Source organism: Pantherophis guttatus, chromosome 8 (assembly GCF_059756535.1).
Source record: "Pantherophis guttatus breed Tessera chromosome 8, ASM5975653v1, whole genome shotgun sequence".
NCBI lineage: Eukaryota > Metazoa > Chordata > Lepidosauria > Squamata > Colubridae > Pantherophis > Pantherophis guttatus.
The window spans coordinates 12821749-12847688 of NC_142070.1; the positions used below are offsets into that span (position 1 = coordinate 12821749).

General features: G+C 43.5%; 1 protein-coding gene across 1 annotated transcript in view; it reads left to right on the plus strand.

The window, feature by feature from the left end:
- The first annotated feature begins 6475 nt into the window (after positions 1-6475).
- Positions 6476-25940, plus strand: part of ARHGAP24 (Rho GTPase activating protein 24) — a 473398-nt gene continuing 453933 nt past the window's right edge. Inside the window, exon 1 of the mRNA XM_060686979.2 lies at positions 6476-6992. The gene's annotated coding sequence lies outside the window, so the exon portion shown is untranslated. The remainder of the gene's footprint in view (positions 6993-25940) is intronic.

The window sequence follows — 25940 nt, forward strand, 5'->3', positions numbered from 1 at the left end:
AAAAAGGTGCGTCTTATACTCCAAAAAATACAGTAATTTTATAATTCTTCAATGTTCAAGTACCATACATTTTTTAATATACTTGGAGTCAGTGGTGGGATTCAAGTAATTTAACAACCGGTTCTCTGCTCTAATGATTTCTTCCAACAACCAGTTTGCCAAACTGCTCAGAAAGTTAACAACTGGTTCTCCTGAAGTGGTGCGAACTGGCTGAATCCCACCACTGCTTGGAGTTCTTAGGAAGGGAAATTTGAGAGGAAATGAATACTATTTTGGAGAAAATCTGCTTTGAAGTTTCATAGATCTGGAAGTCTAACTGGTCATTAATTTTCTAAGAAAAACAATCCTTCAAAAGCACGGCATGGTTCTGAGTTCCATCCGGCCTCTGCCCAAAAGCCATCCATCCACCTCTTTTATTTATTCCCGATTTTGCAACTGAGAAGTCCCACGTCTTCCGCTCACAATTTTCAGTTATTCGTGTCTAAACTAGGGCAATGTGAGGAAGGTTAGCGAACACATTCCTATATTTTTTTCTTCATAAATTGTAGGCGCAGCGTATTCCATAGTAGGGTGAGAAGAATTTCTATTGTGTGTCAGCAATAATGGTGTCGGAAGACAAATGATAGAAACATTCCCTTTGCTTCATCCAGAAAAGGGGCAGGGAAAAAAAATGTGATATCAACCTCCTTCCAAAGACCACTTCATCAGCCAGTCTCTCCAGCTTAGTGCTACCATACAGGGCAGTGGTGGGTTCCTCCCGGTTCGGTCCGGTTCGGCCGAGCCAGTAGCGGTGATGATATGACGTCACCGAACCGGTTCTCCACCCCCCCGCCCTCCCACCCCCCCACGTTATTCTTGCCTTTTATTTGGTCCCACCCCCAATCTATTGCTGCCTCCTGAGTCCCAGCTGATGACTAGAGGGAAAAAAACTGTTTAAACTCTTGCCGTGGGGCTTCAAAGGGCCGTCCTACAGCTGATCAGTGTTAAAAGCAAACAAATGTGTCGGGTCGTAAGTGCGAGGACCTTCCAGAAATGACTCTGACCAGCTAGCCACGCCCACCTAGTCACATGACCTCCAAGCCACACCCACAAAATAAGCCATGCCCACAGAACCGGTAGTAAAAAAATTTAGAACCCACCCCTGATACAGGGGTTGGACCACAGCTCCTTTCACCAACTGTAAGCATATTCATGATGGTGTTGGAAGAAATGTCCATCTGGGTTCAGTTCCAAGTAGGGAAGAAAGACACTGGAAACATGGTGGCTGCTGGGAAAGATGGTGTTAATGATGGACAGGATCACATGGCTTGAAGATCTTGGGCGAAGAAAAGAAAAAATCCATCCGAGATGCTGAGAGTGCCTGGGTTTTATGCCCTCTCTGGGCTTTTGAATTTGAGCTTGTATTCTGATTGGTTTGCAGACTCCCATGGGGCCATGCAGGGGCAACTCTGTAGGCTGTCCTGAGTCCCAGGCTTGGTTGAGTTTTGCTGGGTGATGATGCAATGAAGGGGCTTTGGGTAATTCCTATTATGGCTTAATGGCTTTGTCCTGGTTTGGATCTTGAGTGAGGGCGCATGTCCGGAGGGCCAAGCCTTTTGTGTTGTAGATAAACTGGCCCAACCTTTGTCTTGTAGATAGGTTGGCACCAAAATATCTGCTATGGGGACGACGACGACAGGGAGCTGAGCCTCTGAGTTTGTCTTTAGAAACATGTTTCTCCTTTAGGGAAAATAGCCTGGTGGAGCAGTGGACTAAAGCGCTGTTAAATAGCACTTAGCTGCCAGCTGCCTGCAATTACTGCAAGTTCGAATCTCACCAGGCTCAAGGTTGACTCAGCCTTCCATCCTTCCGAGGTAGGTAAAGTGAGGACCCGGATTGTGGGGGCAATAAACTGACTTTGTATACAAAAGAACACCGCTTGGGGTGGGGGGACCAAAAGCCCTACTAAGCAGGTATATACAAAAGTATGAAGGCTATTGCTTAACACATTGTAAGCCGCCCTGAGTCTCCGGAGAAGGGCGGCATATAAATCGAACCAATAAATAAATAAATAAATAATATTCTGCCTTTTTAATATTTCCTAGAATATTTCATTTTCCTAGGAGAGGGGTGGGTGCTAACTTCCTACAATGATTAGTTTAATGAACCTTGTAGTCAAGCCCAGGTCAACAGTAGCCTGGATGGAGAGAGGTGAGTACAGGTAGCCATTGACTTAACAACAGTTCATTTAATGACCATTCGAAGTTACGACAGTACTGAAAAATGTGGAGGAGGACCATTTTTCACACAACCATTGTAGCATCCCCGTGGTCCTGTGATCAAAATTCAGAGTCTCTTGGCAACTGGCTTGTATTTCTGATGGTTACAGTGTTCCGGGCAGGGGTGAAATGCTCCCGGTTCGGACCGGATCGCCCAATCCGGTAGAAATAGCGGCGGGTGTTCAGAGAACCGATAGCAAAAATCCCTGCGCCCCTCCCACCATGCTCAGCTGAGTCGCATGATCATCAGAGGCTTTTTAAAAAACTTTTTAAAGGATTTTTTCTACAACCTCTTCTGACGAAAAAATGCTTTTAAAAGTAAAAAAAAAAAAGCCTCTGATGATCACACGGCTCAGCTGGGATCCTCAGAGGCTTTTCAAAGCATTTTTTTCTGCAACCTCTTGGCCGAAGAGGTGGTAAAAAAAATGCTTTGAAAGGTCTCTGACGATCCCAGCTGAGTTGCCTGATCGCCAGAGACTTTTCAAAGCATTAGAAAAAATGCTTTGAAAAGTTAAAAAAAAAATGTTGGCCACGCCCACCCAGTCACATTATCCCCCCCACCAAGCCACGCCCACAGAACATTAGTAACATATTTTACATTTCACCCGTGGTTCCGGGGGTGTCATTTGTTCACCTTTTGCGACCTTCTGAAAAGTGAAGTCAATGGGGAAGGCAGATGTCAGCATTCCAGAAAAAACCCCAACTCCAAGTAAAAACTCTGAAGCAAGCATTTTTCAAAGTTCTATTTACTAGAATAGGTAAACTGGCACATCTGGGAAAACCCGAATCTGAAAGGTCCGGATTTTCCCTCAGTAAATCAAACCCCCCCAAACCATCCCCTCACTCCTCAGTCAATCACATGCTTTAGTCACCATCCGTCCCATCTCGAGACAGCACTCTGAACACTCCTTCTCCAGATGCAGGATCGCCCTGACCTTGACCGACGGGAAGAATGCTATTATGTCTAACTACATTCCCTCTACTAAATCCCCCCTCCTACTTTCCCACACATGAGAAGGTGGCAGCATGGAAGCTTCCGGCCTAATATGGCTTCCAAAGCTGACAGCAGATTCATTTAACTAAATAACTGCAGTGATTCCTTTAACAACTGTTGAAAGAAAGGTCCGTAAAATGGGGCAAAACTCACTTAATGAATGTCTCGCTTAGCAACAGAAATTTTGGGCTCGATTGTGGTTGTAAGTTGAGGACTATCTGTATAAACAAATGAAAAGGAAAACCCACGTCTGCAGAACTCCTGCAAAAATAGCATCAGGATGTTTGCAAGCCATAGAACATTCTTATTAATGAAATTTCATCCAATGATTGTATCTTATCTCTAATCTATGACTCTAGTTTTTCTAGTGGGATACTGTCAGTGGTGGGTTTCAAAATTTTTTACTAACGGTTATGTGGGTGTGGCTTGGTGGGCATGGCATGGCTTGGTGGGTGTGGCTTGGTAGGCGTGGCAGGGGAAGGTTACTGTAAAATCTCCATTCCCACCCTACTCCAGGGGAAGGTTACTGCAAAATCCCCATTTCCTCCCAATCAACTGGGCCTTGGGAGGCAGAGAATAGATGGGGGCGGGGCCAGTCAGAATTTTTACTACCGGTTCTCTGAACTACCCAAAATTTCCACTACCGGTTCTCCAGAACTGGTCAGAACCTGCTGAAACCCACCTCTGGATTCTGTATTGACCATAGACAACTTCTGAAGGCAAGATTTTCCACTGATTAATTGTTCTAACTGGTAAGAAATTTCTTCTTATTTCTAGGTTGCTTCTCTCCTCGATTAATTTCCATCCATTGCTTCTTGTCCTGTCCTCAGGTGCTTTGGAGAATAGGTTCAGCCCCTCTTCTTCATGGCAGCCCCTCAAATATTGGAAGACTGCTATCGTGTCACCCCCTTGTCCTTCTTTTCATTAAATTGTATTAGACATACCGAATTCCAGCAACTGTTCTTCATATGTTTTAGCCTCCAGCCCAACCACAATCATCCTTGTTGCACTTCTCTGCATTCTAGGAAATAAAGAAAGCTAACAGATCAAATGATAGAAAAACCTGGAGGTTTCCAAGAGCAGTTTTCATTTTAGAATAGTAGAGGAAGATATTTCTGAAGGGGGAAGACCCCAGTGATGTGGTTAAGATGAAGAAGTGACAAATGGAGCTAGGAAACACTTGTCCAAAATCTGTCGTGCAGAAAAAAATCACAGCAGTCTTTAAGGCAAGAGGTGTGGTCTTTATTCAAGGCAGCATGTGCTCAGGGTCAGCTGTTGGAGGCCTCAGCACAGAGATAACAGGCAGAGCAGCGCTTCCAGCTTAGCCAAGATTGAACATGATCCGTCTTCCATTTCTGGAGGCAGAAACACGTGACGTACTAGCCTCGAGATACCCCAATGAACAGTTTACCCAAATTCCTCCTGTGCTTTGTGACCATGAGTAATATTTTCCATTTTGGACCAGCTCAAGTCACATTGTCCGGTTTCCATGCTGCATTTCAGTTGTTGGTAAGTCTGTCTCTCTTCCAGTGTCACTCCACCAACACCTCTTCATACAACTTCATAAGGTAAAGGTAAAGGTTCCCCTCGCACATCTGTGCTAGTCGTTCCCGACTCTAGGGTGTGGTGCTGATCTCCGTTTCAAAGCTGAAGAGCCAGCGCTGTCCAAAGACGTCTCCGTGGTCATGTGGCCGGCATGACTAAACGCCAAAGGCGCACGGAACACTGTTATCTTCCCACCAACGATGGTCCCTATTTTTCTACTTGCATTTTTTGCGTGCTTTCAAACTGCTAGGTTGGCAGAAGCTGGGACAAGTAACGGGAGCTCACCCCGTTACGCGGCACTAGGGATTCGAACCGCTGAACTGCCGACCTTTTGATCGACAAGCTCAGTGTCTTAGCCACTGAGCCACCATCTCCCCCATACAACTTCATACAACTGTACAAAAATACCCTGCTTCATTAATGGAACAGGAAAAAGATGGGCTTCAAAATAATAATAATAATAAAAATCCCATAGATGAAATTGAGAAGTGTTCTGCTACTTTTCTCACTTAACTGCAGTGACAGATTTATTTATTTTTTGTTGTTTTTATTAAAGGTGTTTTCTCTCCTTTCTTCATTTACCAGTTCAGGTGGGATAATGAAGCAGCAGAATCCATCAATCATAGTAGACATGGTCTGGACAGGACATGTCAAGAGGTTGTCTCTCTTTCAGACAGGCTTCTTTTTCCCCCTTTCCTTATTTTGAAGAGGTCCTGCTGTTATTTTCAGCTAATTTAACTGATGGAGATGAAGGAGACTGTTAATGCTGATGTTCTGGCTTTCTGATATGCCTCCTTCCGCCTGAAAATTCACCAGATGTTCACCTTTTCCATCTGGAAAAAAAAAAGGAGTTGCAAGAAAACAACCAATCTCAGAGAACACCAAGGACCCTTCATTTCACCCGTGAGTACAAATGTTGTCGTTAGTTGCGAAGCCATGTTCGACCCATCATGACCCCATGGACAACGTTCCTCCAGGCCTTCCTGTCCTCTACCATCCACCAGAGTCCATTTAAGTTCACACCGACTGCTTCAGTGACACCATCCAGCCACCTCATTCTCTGTCATCTCCTTCTTTTTTTGCCCTCAATCATTCCCAGCATTAGGCTCTTCTCCAGTGAGTCCTTCCTTCTCATTAGGTGGCCAAAGTATTTGAGTTTCATCTTCAGGATCTGGCCTTCTAAAGAGCAGTCAGGGTTGATCTCCTCTAGGACTGACCGGTTTGTTCACCTTGCAGTCCAAGGGACTCACAGGAGTCTTCTCCATCACCATAGTTCAAAGGCCTCAGCCTCAGCCTTCCTTATGGTCCAACTTTCACAGCCATACATTGCAACTGGGAAAACCATAGCCTTGACGAGCTACAAATATTTCTCCTTTATCGGAGGAGGTCCAACCTTATGCCCTCTTTAGAAATTTAACTTAATCAGGAAAAGCACTTGGAAGGCTCAAAAATACGATCAAATGGCCTTTGGTCACCTCGTAACGGAGAACTCCAGATTCATGCATCTGCATTGCCCACCAAGCTCTTCTTTCTTTTCAGGGAGAGAAACATTGCAAGCCAATTCACTTTCATCGGATGAAAGCAGGCTGGGAGGAAAGCAAGGCAGGATAATGTTTCCACATGGCACTTCCCACACCACCCAGGGGAGGGAGGGGCCCTACCACGCGGGGGTCCAGAGATAGTTGAGGAATGAGCTGTCGGTTAAGAAGGGACTCCCTTCAGCTAGAGCCAACAGCCTTCGCTTGCTGCAAAGCTACCAGTTGCTGGGTGAAACCCGAAACCTGCTGGAGGGGGTGAAGGTTGGCCTTGCCCACTTACTAGTCTGTTGTATATTAACACATTTTGGACCCCGCCTCAGCTGTGGATTCTGAGCCTCGCTCCTCATTCAAGTACAGCTGAGGCTCAGCCTTGAGCGTTGACATTTGGTGTCAGCGTTCAACAGGAAGACTAGAGGGAACCAAAAACTTTTCACAACAGTGGCGGCTTTATTTAGCCTGTCTGCATTTCCTTTTTGAAACTGGAGTTATAGGGACTTTCACTTTGATTTGAATGTTCTCTTGCCTTCTGGAGAGGGTTGTGCTTTCCCCCCCCCCTTTTTTTCTTTTCCGTTTTGCTTTTTTCATCTTCGGAAAGAGTGAAGGCTCTGGGTTTGGAATTAGTGCCGGCAGTGGATCAGTTCAGCTGCTAGGAACAGGGTAAGTGGCATTAAAATACCATTCGCTTCAAGTGATGGAATGCCAGGCAAAGAATACGATCTTCCAGCCGGTCAAAACTCCCTCGTTGTGGATACCACAGTTTCTTCCTAATGCAATTTTGGAGACGTTGCAGTAGGGAGTTTAAAGGCTTTTCAAGGGTGATCTACATTTGAATGAAAGAAATTGAGTCGTAGTGGCGCTTCTTGGCGTTTGTCTTCTCTGAAAGTTAAAATTGGAGTTTGCATCTCAGCTGCAGGGAGGGGGGATCTATAAAATCTTCTGTCCTAAATTTCTTATATTAAAAAGACTTGCCATTTTTTTTTCAGCTTCTTCCTTAGCAGGCTCTTATTCCAAAGCAATACACCTGCATGAAAAGTCTCAAAACATTTTGAATGTCCCCGTGATTGGTTTTTCTGATCGTTCCTCCAGTTAGAATGGCAAAAGTTGTAAAAATCATGAAAACGCTCCCCGTCTTCAATATCGGCACCAAATCAGTTCTTGTCAATGAAATCTCCAAAATCTCTGCAATGCAGTTCAGATGACAAATCATGTACTTTTTTTTTTAAGGGAGAGAGTATTTTCTGTTTAAGGTGAGATTAGGTTTTTGAGATGTGGTTAAATAAATGCCTGGTGTGATGAGAGGTAAATCTTTTCAAAACAAGACTTCTCTTTGGAAGAACGAAATGTCAAGGTTTTCATGAACCGCTTTCCAAGTGTTTTCCTGTATTCTGACAATTCAGCTAGCACATATTTATTTGACAATGTACGGTGGTTTATATAAAGGGAAACGTGGCATTGATTTTCTCAACTATGTGATGGTATTGTTCCATCTACATTTTCTTATTTATCTTTGTTTGATCTCTATTTTATATTTGGGAGAAAATAAATGTGTAGACCAAATGACTGAAAAGAACCATAGAATTAACAAGTTAGACTGTTAGAGCATCACCTAGCCCAGGAGTCTCCAAACTTGGCAACTTTAAGACTTGTGGACTTTAACTCCCAGATTTCCTCAGCCAGCCATGCTAGATGGAGAATTCTGGGAGTTGAAGTCCACAAGTCTTAAAGTTGCTAAGTTTGGAGACCCCCTGACTTAGTCCAACCCTCTACAATGGGTAGAAAAACCAGATGAACTATTCTCAGGAGGTAGCTATCCATATTTAAAAAAAAAAAAAAAAAGCCCTCCAGAGATGAGCAAGAATCCATGGTCTTCATAAATAGATTATGGTAGACAATTCGGAAGGTTTTACCTCATACTTAAGCAAAGTAACAGCTTAAATACTTGTTATTTTTTACTTCTTTATTCCTGGTCCACATTTTTGTAATAGTAGTCCTTGCCATCTTCTTTATAACATCCTTTAATGTATCTGGATGCTGCCATATTTTTCCTTTGTAGTCTTTTCTGCAGAGTTCATTCAATCTATCTTCATACACAGGTATGGAGCAGTGGTGAAATGTAAAATTTGTTACTACTGGTACTGTGGGCGTGGCTTGGTTGGGGGGAGTAATGTGACTGGGTGGGCGTGGCCAACTTTTTTTTTTTAACTTTTAAAAGCATTTTTTCTACAACCCTCTTCAGGTTGCAGAAAAAAATGCTTTTAAAAGCCTCTGACGATCAGGCAACTCAGTTGGGATCGTCAGAGGCTTTTAAAAGCATTTTTTTTCCTACAACCTCCTCGGCCGAAGAGGTTGTAGAAAAAATGCTTTTAAAAGTAAAAGAAAAAGTCTCTGATGATCGCGCAGCTCAGCTGGGCATTTGGGGGGGAGGGGCTCAGGGATTTTTGCTACGGTTCTCTGAATCACCTGCCACCATCGCTACCGGATCGGGCGATCCGGTCCGAACCGGGAGCATTTCACCCCTGGTATGGAGTCTACACAGGTCTTTGACTTACAACAGTTTGCTTAGTAACCATTCAAAGTTACAACAGTACTGAAAAAAGAGACTTATGACTCTTGTTCACGCTTGGCAACTGACTCATATTTATGACGGTTGCAATGTCCCAGGGTCATGTGACCACCTTTTGAGACCTTCTGACAAGCAAAGTCAATGGGGAAGCCAGATTCATTTAACAACCATATTCCTAACTTAACAACTGCAGTGATTCGCTTAACAACTATGGCAAGAGAGGTCATAAAACGGGGCAAAACTCAATAAATGTCTCGCTTAGCAACAGAAATTTTGGGCTGAATTGTGGTCGTAAGTCAAGGACTACCCGTAGTTTGGTGAAACTGGCTAATTGGGAGTATATAGGTTTGCATACAGAGTTGTCATGGAAACACAAGTTGTGGGGTTTTACATGACTGATTTGTACCTGTGTTGTCTTGTCTTTCATGTTGCATTTCTGTTTTGGGGTGAAAGTGTTCCCTTTTCAGATAATGAGGAAATCCCTGGAAAAAAGTATGTGGGAGGCTTATGTGACAGCTGGAGTCCAGTGGCATTTTGAAAGCACACCTTAAATTTGTGAATGAGACATTTTTTTCAAGGGTAGGGTGGTGACAATACGACTACTGTGGTTTGACGCTGCTCAAGCACATTTTCTATGATTAACCCACCACACTTTGGAAATTTCCCCCCAAACTCTTCCTCCCCCACCCTCGAAGAAATGTTAAAGCCAAACTTTCATTCATCAAATTGAGTGAGGATTCTTAGGAAAAATACAGAAGAATTTCTCTGCCCAGCACCAGAATAAATAGCAAATGGCGTAATTGTTTGTGTTTTAATGTGGTAACATTATAAATATTTACATATACAGCCCACAAAATAACTTTTACATTGGCCTGTTTCCCATTCCTCCAAGGTTTTTACACTTGGGTTATCCTAGTGTCCTCTCCTGGAAGACTATTTGCTCAGGAAAACATTGGTGGAGCCTCTCATGCTTGACTTTTTTTCAGTTTTTATTATATCCTACCTTAAGTTTTTTCCCATTCTGTGTCTTTTGGTGCACGTTTTTCCTAATACAAGGTAGTCCTCGACTTACAACAACAACTGAGCCCAAAATTTCTGTTGCTAAACGAGACATCTGTTAAGTGAGTTTTGCCCCATTTTATGACCTGCCTTGCCACTGTTGTTAAGTGAATCACTGGAGTTGTTAAGTTAGTAAGCTGGTTGTTAAGTGAATCTGGCTTCCCCCCATTGAAATATGCTTGTCAGAAGGTCGCGAAAGGGGAATCGCATGACCCTGGGACACTGCAACCGTCATAAATATGAGTCAGTTATCAAGTGTCTGAATTTTGATAAGGCTTTGATCGTGACCATGGGGGCGCTGCAACAGTCTTAGGTGTGAAAAATGGTATAAGCAGAGGTGGTATTCAGCTGGTTCAGACCGGTTCGGGAGAACCGGTAATTCCGATGATCAGTTGGCCCTGCCCACCTGCCCCAGCTCTATCCTGTCCTTTATTTCCTGTTTTGTAGCTCATCTCAATTGCGCAGCACAGCTGATTTTCCCCCCTCGCTGTTCTACTTACCGTTGCTGACTTGGAAGGTAAACAGCTGAGCTTCTAAATGCTCCATTTTCAGTGCAGCACGCAAGCGTCTTAGGCACAAACGCTCACCGAACCTGTTATTAAACCGGCAGCATCCCACCACTGGTTATAAGTCACTTTTTTCAGTATTGCCCTAACTTCGAAAGGTCAGTAAAAGAACTGTTGTAAATCGAGGATTACCTGTATATAGGTCAGTGGTGGGCTTCAAAATTTTTTACTACCGGTTCTGTGGGTGTGGTTTGGTGGGCGTGGCATGGCTTGGTGGGCGTAGCTTGGTGGGCATGGCAGGGGAAGGATACTGTAAAATCTCCATTCCCACCCTACTCCAGGGAAAGGTTACTGCAAAATCCCCATTTCCTCCTGATCAGCTGGGATTTGAGAGGCAGAGAATAGATGGGGGCGGGGCCAGCCAGAATGTTTACTACTGGTTCTCCGAACTACTCAAAATTTCCGCTACCAGTTCTCCAGAACTGGTGAGAACCTGCTGAAACCCACCTCTGATACAGATGCATTTGGGGCGTATTTTGCATATGCCTTTCCTAATGGACGTGCCTACAATTTTCTGTAATCTAAGGCATTTTCACTTTTGTGGTGCCTAGCACATGCAACTGACATTGAAAAGTTTATAAAATGGCATAGGCAGTAAACTATACTGCTCTACTACTGTGTCCTACTACTACTATCCATTTGGTTCAGTTCCAAGTAGGGAGAAACACACTGGAAACATGGAGGCTGATTGGAAGGATGGTTTATTGATGGACAGGACCACATGGGTTTGAAGTCCTGGGCAGCTGACCACATGGAGTGGAGTGGAGAGTGAGGGTTATTTATATCCTCTCTTGGGCCTTGCCCTTGAGCTTCCTGTTCCTGTGCAAGAAATGTATTCTATTGGCTGTAGTCAAACTCCCCTGTGGAGTCATGTGGGGTCATGTTTGCCTGAATCAAGTTTGGTTGAAACCTGGAGGGTGATGCAATGTCCCCAGGTGGATTTCGCAATGCAGTGAGCCCTGCTGCTAGATAATCCTATTATGTCCTGGAGGGTTATGTCTTAATCCCATCATCCTGGAGCTAAAGGTCTTTTGTCTTGTAGATAGGCTGGCCCAGTCTTGCTGTGGCTATTAAGAAAGGTGGGGGGCTGCTTTCCAAGAACATGTTTCTCCTTTAGGGAAATATAATATTCTGCCTTTTTAATATTTCTCAAAATATTTCATTCTTCTACCCTGTTTCCCCCAAAATAAGACACCCCTTGATAATAAGCCCAATCGGGCTTTTGAGCACATGGCAATAAGGCCAAGCGCTTATTTCAGGGTTAAAAAAATATATAAGACAGGGTCTTATTTTCGGGAAAACACTGTAGGAGAGGGATGGGTGCTAACTTAGTAACAGTACTAACTTATATTCAAGATGCAGAGATCACATGAAGTCTATACTGAAAGTTTTTTACTAGCTGCCAGTTGTTTGCTAGGCATAATCTAAAGGAGGGTTTCTCAATCTTGACCCCTTGAAGATGTGTGGTCTAACTGGGGAATTCTGGGAGTTGAAGTCCACACATCTTCAAGTAGCCAAGGTTGAGAAACACTGATCTAAAGTTTGTTGATGTTCTGTAATTTCCAGCAGATGGCAGCGTTAGGCTAACTTTGACAGTTCTCCAAGTAGGCAAGCTGGCTGGACCTAATTAGAATTTGGAGGGGAGACCACTAGGAAAGACTAAGCAGAAGAACAGATGAGGAAGTCAAAACAAAACACACACACAAAAAATGAAGGCCGTGGGAGCGATTCCATATTACTGCCAAAGGCTTTTTCAGAAAGTTGGAAGCATTGTTTCCAGCAATCACATTTTATTAAAAGCGTAGACTTTCGTAAGCCGCAGCGTTAGGTGGAAAAGGTGCTGCCAAATTCCTTCTAAATTTCTGCCACCATAGAGGAACACAGCTGTCGTCCTGCAAGGAAACTTCATCACCGTATCTGTGTAATCGTCCAAACTGGAGCTTGATTGGGAAAGAGTTGACTCATAGCTTTTGAAACACCTAAAATCATAGGGTCTGCGTTCCCATTAAAAACTTGTCTGGTTCTTAAGAGGCTTTTCAGAAGATGGCTCTGTCATCTCTGCCACTGTTTTTCTGATATGTGGGAGTGAATTATTCTTCTATGCTGCTCCTAAGCCATGAGACATACTCCTTTTTATTTATTGTATTGTACAGTAGTGGCCAAAATTGTGGAAACCTTTTGGGAAAAGTGTATTTTCTAAAACTAGCTAATAACACCATTTTTTGGGGGGGAGTAAAAATTATATTATATATATAAATATAATAAAATTATATATCAACATAAAGATAATTTAATCAAGATTAATCGGGATTCCCTGTGCACAGTCACTCATGCCCTCGTCACCTCGCGCCTGGATTACTGCAATGCTCTCTACATGGGGCTCCCCTTGAAGAGCACCCGGAGGCTCCAACTGGTCCAGAATGCAGCCGCGCGGGTAATTACGCGAGCCGCCTGGTGCTCCCACATAACACCGCTCCTGTGTGAGCTGCACTGGCGCCCAGTGGTCTTCTGGGTGCGCTTCAAGGTGTTGATTACCACCTTTAAAGCACTCCATGGCATAGGACCTAGTTATCTTCGAAACCGCCTGCTGCTACCGGTCGCCTCCCACCGACCTGTACGCTCCCACAGAGAGGGCCTCCTCGGGGTGCCATCAGCCAAACAATGTAGGCTGGCGACCCCCAGGGGGAGGGCCTTCTCTGTGGGGGCACCTACCCTCTGGAATCAGCTGCCCCCAGAGATAAGGAGAATCCAAGACCTCGGTGCCTTCCACCGTGCCCTTAAAACTTTCTTTTTTCAGCAAGCCGGGCTGGCTTAACATATTTTTTTAACATATTTTTAATTTTTAATTGGTTTGTTATCTTAAATTGGGGCCAAATTAATATATATCCTTTTAATTGTTTTTTAATGTTTGTATTGTATGTTTTTATCTGGCTGTACACCGCCCTGAGTCCCTCGGGAGAAGGTGCGGTATATAAATTCGAAATAAAATAAAATAAAAAAATAAAATAAAGAATTGTTTGACCTTGGCCTCCCAAGGTCAAACATAACCCTGATGCGGCCCTCAACAAAATCGAGTTTGACACCTCTGCTATGACCAATCCAGAGAATGCTTTCTTCCAGGGGTGGGCTCTACTTACCTTTACTACCAGTTCGCATTGTGTATGCGCACGAGCAAAGCAAGCGTGCATGCGCACTCTTTTGCGCGTGCGCAGATCGCTTCTAATGACATCTGGGTCAATGTGTGGAGCCTCCTGCCAGCTTTACTACCGGTTCTATAGAACTGGTCCATACCGGGGGCATCCCACCACTGCTCTGTTCCTAAGGGTTATTTTAGTGGTGGCGGCATGCTAAGTAGGCTATGAGAAAGTAAAAAGAAGAAGTAGTACAAAAAGCCACCTGCAATGAACTATTTGGTTGCGTGCAGTTTGCCAGACCTTCTCCCTTTCTCTCTCTCTCTCTCACTTTCTCATAGACCCATGATTCCTCAACCCTAACTAATTTATTTGTTAGCCTGCTGAAGTATGCTTTAATCCACAAATGATTAAAGCACAAGCATAGGCTGGTGCCTACATATTCTGAAAACATTCCGCATCTTTCTTGCTTGGCATTTCAGCTCTGCAAACCCCTTTCCCCTTCTAAACATTGTTGTTGCCCTTGAAAAGTGTTGATGACTAAAAAGAACAGTGAAAGGATGCAGGGGGGCTTTGGATTACTGACTTAACTACCTCCCCTTTTCTTTTCCCCTTTCCATGCAAAAAAAACCACCCTCCCTTTCACTGCACAACATTTTGGCCTTCCGGAAAAAGAACAGGGGGCAGATGTGCCATGAGACAAGAAGGAAAGGCAGGTTAAAGACATTTGCATAATTTTCTCCAGCTGAGCTGAAAAGCACAACTGTAATGAATCCGCCAGTAAGACTGCACTGGCTCAGTGTGTTGGTTCCCGCCTTGTCTCTCTTCCCCTTTCCACATTCAGTTATGTTGGTTGAGTAGCATTAATATGTGAGAAGCATTTGACTGAAGGAGGTGCTAATTGTCCACTGGAATAAGGAATCTGAGGCCTGTCATCCCTTGTTAGTTCTACAGGAAAAAGTGTAGCCAGGAGCACCAGAGAGCATCAAAAGTTTGTGATCTAGCTTAATCCGTGAAGCTGTCAAGGTTAGAAAGACAAGGAATAATCCATTGAGCCACTGCCCTGTGTGTTCCTCCACGAACAAGGATGCCGGCGGAGTATATCAAACAGATGTATGACTCACATCATCAGTCTTTTCAGTCAGCTAGTAATAATTATTTGGGAAAGGGGGGGATTTCAGGTTTGTGGGATATACTTTGTATTCTGGATTCTGGCCACTGCCACAGGAAAAAATAATGTCTCTACCAACTATATCCTCAAACTGGTTTCATCCCAATGGGCTGGACTTCAGAACCCATAATCCCAGTGGTGGGATGCAGCCGGTTCGGGCCAGTTTGGGTGATCCAATAGTTAAATTGCTGGCTGGCCCCACCCCTCCCCACCGTACCCCTTCCAGGAGTCCCCATGTGCCCCATTTTGGTTCCCAGGGAGGCCTCCTAGGCTCAAAACGGGGCACGGGGTGTGTGTGCAGTGCTCCCCAGCCCATTTTCACTCCCAGGAGGCTTCAGGGAGGCCTTCTAGGCCCAAAACGGGGCACAGGGTGGTGGGGTGGCTCTTCCATGACCCGTTTTTGCTCCCAGGAGGCTGCAGGGAGGCCTACTAGACCCAAAATGGGCACCGGGAGGGGGGCAGCACATTGCCTGGCCCATTTTTGCTCCCAGGGGGGTGCAGGAGGCTGAGTGCTGCCTGTCACACCTCCTGGCCATGCCCACCATGGCCACGCCCACCCAGCAGGTCATTAGGGCAGAGAACCAGTTGTTAAATTATTTGAATCCCACCACTGCATAATTCCCACTCCAAGGTCCTGCAGAAATCTTTGAAATAATTATGTTGGTTCACTATTTTTGCACATCAGTCTGAAAAATGCAAAATTGAGTTACTGGATGGGTTCATTGGTGCAAGTTAACTAAGATTTTCTTAGGTCTGGATTCTTCTCTTGTGACTAGAGGGTCAGATTATTTATTTGTTATTCTTTCAGCGAACTAATCAGCCCTTTCTATTTTGCCTAGGCAGAATATAAAACAGGATAAAAATAACATACGGTGGAATCATTTGATCTCAAACACGATCAACAATTAGAAAAGGAACGAGTTACAAACAGGCTAAAATTAGAATTAGAAATTGTTCAATACTAGCATTTCTTGGGAAAAGAACGACAAAAGCAATTATGATCACCAAATAAAATCCCGTACCAGAGAAAATTTAACTTGACATGAGGGGTCCTTGGTGCTCTCTGAGCTTGGTTATTTTCTTGCAGACATCCATTACCCAAACTAGGTAACATCATTAGTGCTAGTAAGGAGTAGGTTTGCTCTCCATTTATAGTCTAGTGGCTTTTTCTTATCAATTTTGGTGGGGATGGTCTTAGAGGTTCTGTTGTGGCAGCGGACTCAGACAGTGAGGAGGTTGGGGAGGAAGATGGGCCAGTCCTGGAGTCTGAGGAAGGCTCTGATGAGGACTCTGCGTCAGAGACAGAGACGGGGCCACAGCCATATGACAGGTATCAGCTGCCTTCGGAGTCAGATATCAGTGAGGCAGACGAACAGCTGGAGCCGCTTCCCAATGTGCGCATGCGCAGAGTTGCCAGAAGAAGGGAACAGCTAAGGAACAAGGATCGACTTGGGAGTAAGGCCACAGGTGGACAATGAAGGGCCCCTCCCAGAGAGAATAAAAGAGGAGCAAAAGGGGAGGGGTGTTTTCAGGAGACAATTAGTTCATTTCTGCATTCTTGCCAAGTATTGCGGTGTCTGAAAGATATTGGCCTGGCCACTCTCCAAACCTGATAAAGGTTGGTAATTGTGAACTATTGAAAGACTGTGGGAGAGGAAAGACTTTGCTGGAGAGGAATTCACTGTAAATTAAATAAAAGGGGTTTATCGGGACGAGGACTCGGCTTCGTGCTGCTGGGGAAGCCTAGCTCAGAACAGGTTCTTTGGTTGAGCTGTTTACTGTTTTTTGGAAGTACCTTGATTGTGGTATTGTTTACTTCTAATTGTTGGTCTGATGTTAATCTTGGAGTTAATCTATACTGATCTGTGTGTTGATCGGTCTTTTTGTTCCTTTTTTGGCTTGTTGATTGTCTCTTTTTCCATAGTGTGTGGATACTGTTTATGTCAATGTGTCTATGATGGCTAATCTATCAGAGTGGCAGGCTTCTAGAAATTCTCTAGCAATTTTTGACTTGGTTTGTTCTGTTAACTTGACATCTCATCTTGATGGTCATTTTAGAACCTTTGTAGCTCATGAAAATTCCAAGTAGGTTGATAGACTTTTGACTTACATATGACAAAGATAGTGTATTTGTAGTCCAGATATTCTTAAATTTCAACTAACAGCCCCCAACAATAAGACGAAATACTGGGAGCAGAATTTAATGACAAATGGAAAGCTACAGGCTCCTCCTTCTTCACCTAGATCTGATTTTAAGGTTTTTCTTCTTCTTCTTCAATGCTGCCTTCTCCAGATTCTATTGGATTTTTTTCCTGAAGTTATTTTATTTTCATTACACTCAGTGATAGACTGAGCATGATTAAAACAAGCTCAACCTATCAGCTTCAAGGCATAATAAAACTCTGAGACCCAACAATTTACAATGGCTATTTTTTTTTGAAAATGGTAGATTCATAGAATTTTTTGAACGGGATTAAAAGCTTTAAAGTTGGATTCTTTTGGCATATTGATCCAGCTCTGTAAATACTGTTCTTACTTCTTACACTGTAATTAGAAAAGTGAGTTAAAATGTGCAAAGCAATGGTTATAGGCATATGTTCTAGAAACATATGGGAAGCTTGTTCAATATTGCACGATCATTCAAAGGGTAACTTTACTGAATGGATAAATCAGCCTGTGATTAACGACGCATCTGCCTTTTGCTTTTATAGCTATAATCCTCGTGTCCTGTCAAATGCAAATTTATTAGCACCTCCAGTCTACATATCTCCATATGCTCACCTGAACTTGGGAACTTACGAAAGCATTCTATGTGTGCAGGTAGTCTTCGACTTACGACCACAATTGAGTCCAAAATTTCTGTTGTTAATTGAGACATTTTTAAAGTGAGCGTTGTCCCATTTTTACGACTTTTCGTGCCACATTTGTTAAGTGACTCTCTGCAGTTTGCTAAGTTAGCAACATGGTGGTTAAGTGAATCGGTCTTCCCTGTTGACTTTGCTTGTCAAAAGGTTGCAAGAGGGGAATCACATGACTTTGGGACACAGCAAAGGTCATGAGTACGAACCAGTTGCCAAGGATCTGAATTTTATCACGTGATCACGGGGACACTACAAAGGTTGTAATTGTGAAAAACGATCATAAGTCACTTTTTTTCAACCATGTTGTCACTAAATGAACTGTTGTAAGTCAAGTACTGTATATCCTTCTGCACACTCCATTTTAGAAGCTGTGTTTTGACTTGTTCACACCTTACATTGAATGTATGGTAGTAGTGGTAGTTGGGGCCAGTAACCATGATGTCACCCCTCTATGAGGGATGTTGTCTTGAGCCCCATGAAAAACTAGTTCTCTGACGCAGGGGCGGGTTCCAAATTCCATCGCTACCAGTTCGCTTGTGTGTGCGGTGCTTCTGCACATGCGCAGAAGTATCCAGGCGGGTGGGTGGAGCTTCCCGCCGCCGCTACCGGTTCGCCCGATCTGGTGTGAACCGATAGCAACCCACCACTGCTCTGACGGTGTTTGAAATCAGAAAATAGAATGCAGGGACCCCATGTAGGACTCTCAGACCAGAAAACATGGTTTATAACAATCTAGGGCAGGGTTGTTAAACTCAAGGCCCGCAGGTCAGATCTGGCCCATGGCTTCTTAGATCTGGCTCATAGGCCTGCCCTGGAAACAGCGAAGGACCAGCCCGCGTTGCCTCTGCCAGGGAAAACGGAGCGCGGGAGAGCCACCCATGGCCTGCCCAGGCTCCGTTTTCACTGGCAGAAGGCTGCAGGAGGCAGTTGTGGCTGAAAACGGAGCCTCGACAAATGACGTCAAGCTAGCCACACTCACCCTGGCCATGTCCCGCAGCCCCCCAAGGTCAAACACAATCCTGAAGTGGCTCTCAATGAAATCGAATTTGACACCCCTGGTTTAGGGCCAGAGTACAGTTAGTCCTTGATTCACTCCAACTTTTCATTTAGTGGCCATTTGAAGTTACACTGGTCTGGCACTTAAAAAAAGAGAGATTTAGAACTGGTCACCATTGCAACATCCCCACGGTCATAATAATAATTTGGGTGTTTGGCAACCAACATCTATTTATGATGGTTGCAGCATCCCAGGGTCATGTGACTGCCATTTGTGACTTTCTCAACCAGCTTCTAACAAGGAAAGTCAGTGTGGGAGACCAGGTTTACTCAACTGCCATGTTCACTTAATAACTGGCAAAAATTAGGTGCATCTCACTTGTTGATCAATGGAAATTGTGGTCCCAATTCTGGTTGTAAACTCTACTGGCAATGAATTGATACAGATAGCCTTTGACTTATAAGTTCATTTAGTGACTGTTCAAGGTAACAAAGGCACTGGCTTAGGACTTATGACCGTTTTTTACACTGATGACTGCTGTAACTTCTCCAGAGTCACGTGATCAAAATTCAGACGCTTGGCAAGTGACTCATATTTATGACGGTCACAGCATCCTGGGGTTTTGTGACCTTCTGACAAGCAAAGTCAATAGGGAATCCAGATTCAGGTAACAAACATGTTGCTCACTTAACAACTGCAGTGATTCCCTTAACAACTGTGGCAAGAAAGGTTGGAAAATGAGGCAAAATTCACTTAACAAATGTTTCACTTAGCAAAAGAAATTTTGGGCTCAATTGCGGTCGTAAGTCGAGGACTACCCAGGGGTGGGATTCAGCCGGTTCAGACCGGTTCACGCAAACCCAGGGGTGGGATTCACCGGTTCAGTTACAGCCAGATAGCACCCCACCTGGTGCTATCCCGTCTTATACAATTGCCGTGTTTTTGATGCAGCGCACATGCGCACAAGGTGTGAGCGCACACATATTTGATTCTGGGTGAACCAGTTGTTAAATTATATGAAGCCTGTCAGCACTTCAAGCTGCATTTACTCTAGTGCTGACATAAGAAGGAGAAGCGGAGGCGTCTGGAAAGGGACGTTTGACTTTTTACCTACTTATTTTCCCTGGAGATAATATCCCCTAGGAGATGGGATGGCAGGGGGGAAATTCCTTTGAGCTGGAGTAGATTAGGGGTAGAATGACTTGGAAGATGGCCAATGAGTGCAGGGGAGTGGGGAACGGAAAGGGAGGGTTTTGGGTCTGGAAGTCAGTGTTGGCTTCGATGGAGTCGGGTTTAGAATGTCGTGCTTAATAAATAGGAGTTTTTCTTCAAAGAAAAACTTTTGTTTGAAATGCAATTTATTTGAGACGACCTCGAAACTTGACAAAGCCCACCTCTGGGACTATCTGTATAGGATTCTTTTTGGAAGCTTGCTTTTATGGCTGGATCTGTTATCTGGAGATGTTTTTAGACTGAAAATTATACCGAATACTGCTTGAAGTTTCAGGGTTTTTAAACTAATGACTGGAAAAAGCTCAGCATTTGGAAGTCAGAACTCTGAATCCTGATGTAAAATAACCTCTCTCACACTTCTATATTTGTTTACATACTATTTACTATTTACATATTTTGCCATTTTATTTTTTTACGCATATCCTTGCCAGCATATCCTTGGAAAAGTATCCTGTGGAGAGAGGGTTGTTTTATTTAAACACGTTTTGGAAACTTAGAACTATAATTAATTTTGGAACAGGTCAGTGGGTTAGACTTTTAAATATCTCACCCTGGTCTATTTCTCCCTTCAAAAAGGCTGTTTTACCATCCCCACCCCTGTCCAGTTGGTCAAATCTGAAAGTATTTCTTTATTGCCACCTTTTCAACGATGGACACATTTAGAATTTTTACAGTGTGGTATATATTATGATTCCAAAGTGGTTGCCATAGTGAAGGCTTGCCCACTCTCAAGATGGCAACTCTGGGAAGCCTTGCCAGTAACAGGATGCTTATTTGCCAGAGACCCAACCAATGAGAACGCCTTTTGCCCCTCCCCCCCATTAATTCCCAGGGTTTTCTCTCCAATCCAAGCTTAATTTGCACCATATTGGTTGGGCAGATGATGCTTAGCCAAGCACTGAGCTGTAACCTTTGCAATCTCTCTTTAATATAATGCTGAAGGCAGCTTGCTCGAAGCACGTTCATTTCCCATTTAACTCTCTCTTTTAATTAAAAAATATTTAATCTAAAACCAAGCCTACTGGGGCAAACTCACTGGCAGGCACCAATAACAACTCCACTGTGTCGTGTGTGGCTCATCACATTTAGATCCTGCTTTTCTTCCTCTGTGTAAGTCTTGTCGCTCATCACTAGGAATGATGGCAGGAAGCAAGGAAAAACTAAAAAAAATTCCCAAGATAATGGCTATAGTTGTGCAAATGAAATTCTGCCCCCTTTTTTATATTTGTCACACATAACAGAGGTATAAAAAAAGGGGGCACGGCTAAAACATTTTTATTTTTTTGGGCAGCCTCCCCGTTTTCTAACTAGACCTTTGATATGTCCTCACCATAAACAAAATTGTGTATTTTCATATTATTAAACAATAACTCAGGACTTCATTTGTCAGACTCATTTATTTGGTTTTTTTTTTTTTTTTTTTTTGCAAAACAGTGCATTTACATGATATATATTCTGCCCTTGAGGCAAATATCTGTCTTTCTAACATGTAAATTTCCAGCAAAACCAGTTGCATGAATCAAAGCTCAAGAGCCAAGGTAATCTTCTGCACTTGAAGCCTCATTTTTGAACTTACGTTGGCAACAAATGATACATTTGCCAACATGGCAGCTGTCTGAATGCATGGCTGGACAAATGTAAAGTATGAATGCCCAAAATAGATTGTACATTTGTAAATAATCTCAGTTTAAAGTGTGGACAGAAATTGTTATTGCGTTTGGCCAGAGGGAAGGCAGCCATCTTGAAATACATTCAATATTACAGAATATGATTTATCCTTATCTATACAGAGGATCTATATAGAATTAGGATGCAATTCTTGGCAAAGGCTGCATAACTAAGAGATGAGAGATGACCTAGCAAATTGCAGCTGGACATAATTTGTCAATTTTCTCAATTTGAATGTATGCAAATTTGGCAAGGTTTTATATTTAAAAAAATAATTAAGAAAAACATTCTCATTATCATTTGTAGGCACCTAAATTAATTCAGCCCAATGTATTTAGAAGCTCTTGTCAAAACCTGCAACATTTTGCAAACATCTGGAACTATATTACAGGGAATATAGAGGATAAAATATCACATTCAAACCACTCTCCATCTCCTTTCACCTTGTTAAGCAAAACCAATTAGGGAGTAACTATTCTTTCAAGTCTATAAAAATGAAGCTAATCAAGGAGAGAAGCAACCCAGAAATAAGGAGAAATTTCCTGATAGTGAGAACAATTAACCAGTCGAATGGATTGCCTTCAGAAATTGTGGGTGCTCCATTACTGAAGGTTTTTAAGAAGACATTAGACAACCATTTGTCTGGAATGGCATAGGGCCGTGATGGCAAACCACAGGTGGCACACAGAGCCATATTGGTGGGCACGCGAGCCAGCAGATTTTCGGGCCTTCTGGGCCCATCAGAAGTAGAGAAACAGGCTGTTTCCTGCCTCCAGAAGGCTGGGGGAAGGGGGGAGGCCCTATTTTTGCTCTCCCCAGGCTCCAGAGTCTCTTTAGGAGCCTGAGAAGGGCAAAAATGGCCTTCCCCACCCCCCCTGGAGGCCGTCTGGAGGCCAAAATAGCCCATTTGCCAACTTCTGGTGGGACTGGAAGTCGGCAAATGGGCCGTTTCTGGCCTCCGGAGGGCCTCCGGGGGAGTGGGGAAGGCTGTTTTCACCCTCCCCGGGCTCCTAGAGAGACTCTTGAGCTGGGGAGAGGACCCACCCATGCTCCCCATGCTTTTGGCACACGATGGCAAAAAGGTTAGCTATCACTGGTATAGGGTCTCCTGCTTGGCAGGGGATTGGACAAGAAGACTTCCAACTCTTGTTGTTCTGCCTTTTATTCTGTAAATTGTATAGTTGAAGAAGGCCAAAATGTTCATTTGTATACCAACTGTCGATTCATTTGTATACCAACTGTCTACAATTTGTATACCAACTGTCTACAATTTGTATTCCAACTCTATTATTCTGGGTTCTATTTTCTACGTATAACTTTGTACGTCTTTCTTTCCATTCAGCATTCATGTCTGGGGTTTAGGGGAAAAAAAACCCTGCCTTTGAGTATCTTGGTTGCCTCTGGAGCTTTGTATCTGTGTGTATACATATCCATATACACATATGTACATGTGCAATGGTTGAATAAAATGAATGCCTCCAATGCCATAAATTGTTAACAGATGGCGGTACTGACATTGCCAAAAACTTTTTGGCATCTGTTCTCCTAATTCATTTGGCAGGAGCTTAGTGTGAGAAAAGGGTGTGTTGCTATTGTTCACGAAATCGAAGCGGTCAGTTCATTTTGATCAACCTGTTGAGACTGAATGTTTGACTGCTGAAGAGGTCCTTTGAGTGGAAGTCACTGCTGAATGTTGGCTGCTTCAGTGGGGGTTTATCTATCAGGGCAACCTTATCAGTCTATCAGGACAACCTGGTCTACCCAATTATGGGACGGAACATACTGCTTCCTCTTTCGCCTTTCAGCCCCAGTCCAGGAGCTTTCGCAGGCAGTCAAACTATTTTTGTGTTGAATTTATGTTTACCGACAAAGAAATAAAGGGAGACTAGTATAGATCTATTTCAAGCTATTTAGCTCTCATCAGCTAGCCAGATCCTTCTGGGATTCAAACCAGTGATAAAATCCATTTTGTTTTACTACCAGATCTGTGGGCATGGCTTAGTGGACATGGTATGGTTTGGTGGGCGTGGTGTGATGGGCATGGCAGGGGAAGGATACTGCAAAATCTCCATTCCCACCCCACTCCAGGGGAAGGATACTGCAAAATCTCCATTTCCACTCCACTTTGGAACCAGCCAGAGGTGGTATTTGCCGGTTCTCCAAACTGCTCAAAATTTCCGCTACCGGTTCTCCAGAACCTGTCAGAACCTGCTGGATTTCAACCCTGATTCAAACCCAGGCTGCTTGCATATTAGGTAGATGTATTAACCTCTAACACACAGGTTCTCCTCACTTTGTCAACCATACCAGGGGAGAGATTAAGTGTGTGGGTTTTTTTTTTTTTTTTGGGTGAGACTGGTCTATCAGGGCAACCTGGTCTACTCAATTATGGGGCGGAGCATACTGCTTCCGCTTTCGCCTTTCAGCTCCAATCCAGGAGCCTTTGCAGGCAGTCGCTTCCGTGACAAACTATTTTTGTATTGGATTTATGTTTACCGACAAAGAAATAAAGGGAGACTAGTATAGATCTATTTCAAGCTATTTAGCTCTCATCAGTTAGCCATACCCTTCTGGGATTCAAACCCACTGCTTCAGGTGATAACTATGTTCAATTGAGTACAAGTAATCCTTGATTTACAACAGTTCATTTAGTGACCATTCAAAGTTACCACGGCATTGAAAAAAGTGACTTATGAATGTTTTTCACACTTACAACCATTGCGGCATCCCTGGGACCACATGGTCAAAATTTAGACATTTGGTACCTGACTCACATTTATGACGGTTGCATTGTCCCAGGGTCACCTGATCTCCTTTTGTGACCAGCTTACAAGCAAAATCAATGGGGAAGCCAGATTCACTTAACAACCATGTTACTAATTTAAGAACCTCAGTGTTTCACTTAACAACTGTGGTGATAAAGGTCATAAAATGGGGCAAAACTCTCTAAACAACACTCTCACTTAGCAACTGAAAGTTTTGGCTCAATTGTGGTGGACTATTGGGGTGATCCAGAACAAAGTGGATGGCCTGGGCCAGCAGCCAACAAATGTTACATGAGAAAGGTGGATGAACTGATTAAGGACAAACGGGGAGATCGCTCAAAAGCTTGAAGTGACTGTCAAGCTTGTCATTTACATTCTCGATGCTGCTGACTGGTGGAAGATTTGTGCAAGATGGATTCCTTGCATGCTGATGGCAGAGATGTGAGCCGAAATTTGCCAGCAATGATCATGCCGTAAGAATGAAAGCGAGAAATTTCTTCACGGTATCATGACAACCAAAATGACATATAGTCCCATCATTCTGAAATAAAACATCGGTCCAGGAGATGTCATCAGAAAACCTCGCTTGGGAAAATTATACAAAGTCCTAGTTTTGCCAGAAAAACTCACGGTTACAGTTGTTGAAACAATGATTAAGCAGAGTTTGGAAGCACAAGAAGGACAGTTTGCCAGACTTAACATCTCACGAACCACCCAAGAAGCAGTGGTGAAGTTGAATCTCATACCCTGTTATACACCATGGAGTCTAGACTTCATGCTATGTGGCTTCCACCTGTTCCCAAAATCGACGAATATTTTGTGGGCATCTGTTTGACTCAAGTCAAGAGGGAGAAAACACTGTCAAGATATGATTGAGAGGATACATTGTCCATTGTCCTACTTTCGTAACAGGGGTAAGAAGCTCATTCATCATAGGAAGAATTGTACAATGTACGGAGGTAATTTTGTGGAGAAGCAGATGCAGGTGACAAAGGGTACTTTGTCATTTCAAGGGTACTTTTCTGTTTTGTTTATTAAAATGTCCCTAGCAGTGGTGGGTTGCTACCAGTTTGCCCCGGATCGGGTGAACCGGTAGCGGCAGCGGCGGGAGGCTCCGCCCACACACCCAGACATTTCTGCCCACAAGAGAAACTGGTAGCAAACTAATTTGAAACCCACTACTTATTTAAATTTAGCTTAAATTATTTATTTTTATTTTATTTTATTTATTAGATTTTTATACCGCCCCCTCTCCCGAAGGACGAAATTAAATGTCATTAACTTGATTATCCGTCAGTCATGTATTTGATCTCTTCCGTCACATTAAAAATGTTGCTTTGGAAAAAAAATTTGCGGGGTGTGTGTGTGTGTGAGATATTGTGTATCTTTGGGGCCAAGCAAGGTAGACAACCAAGGTAGACCCGTTGTTCGGATGACAACTTCTATAATGGGTAACTTTTGTTTAAACCAGTGTTAACCTGCACCTGTGTCCAAACACTGAGCTCAATGAGCTTAAAGAGCCTGGTTTAGCTCAACAGACAGAAGCACTGTAATTTAACACCAGCTGTCTGCAATTAAAGTAAGATCGAAT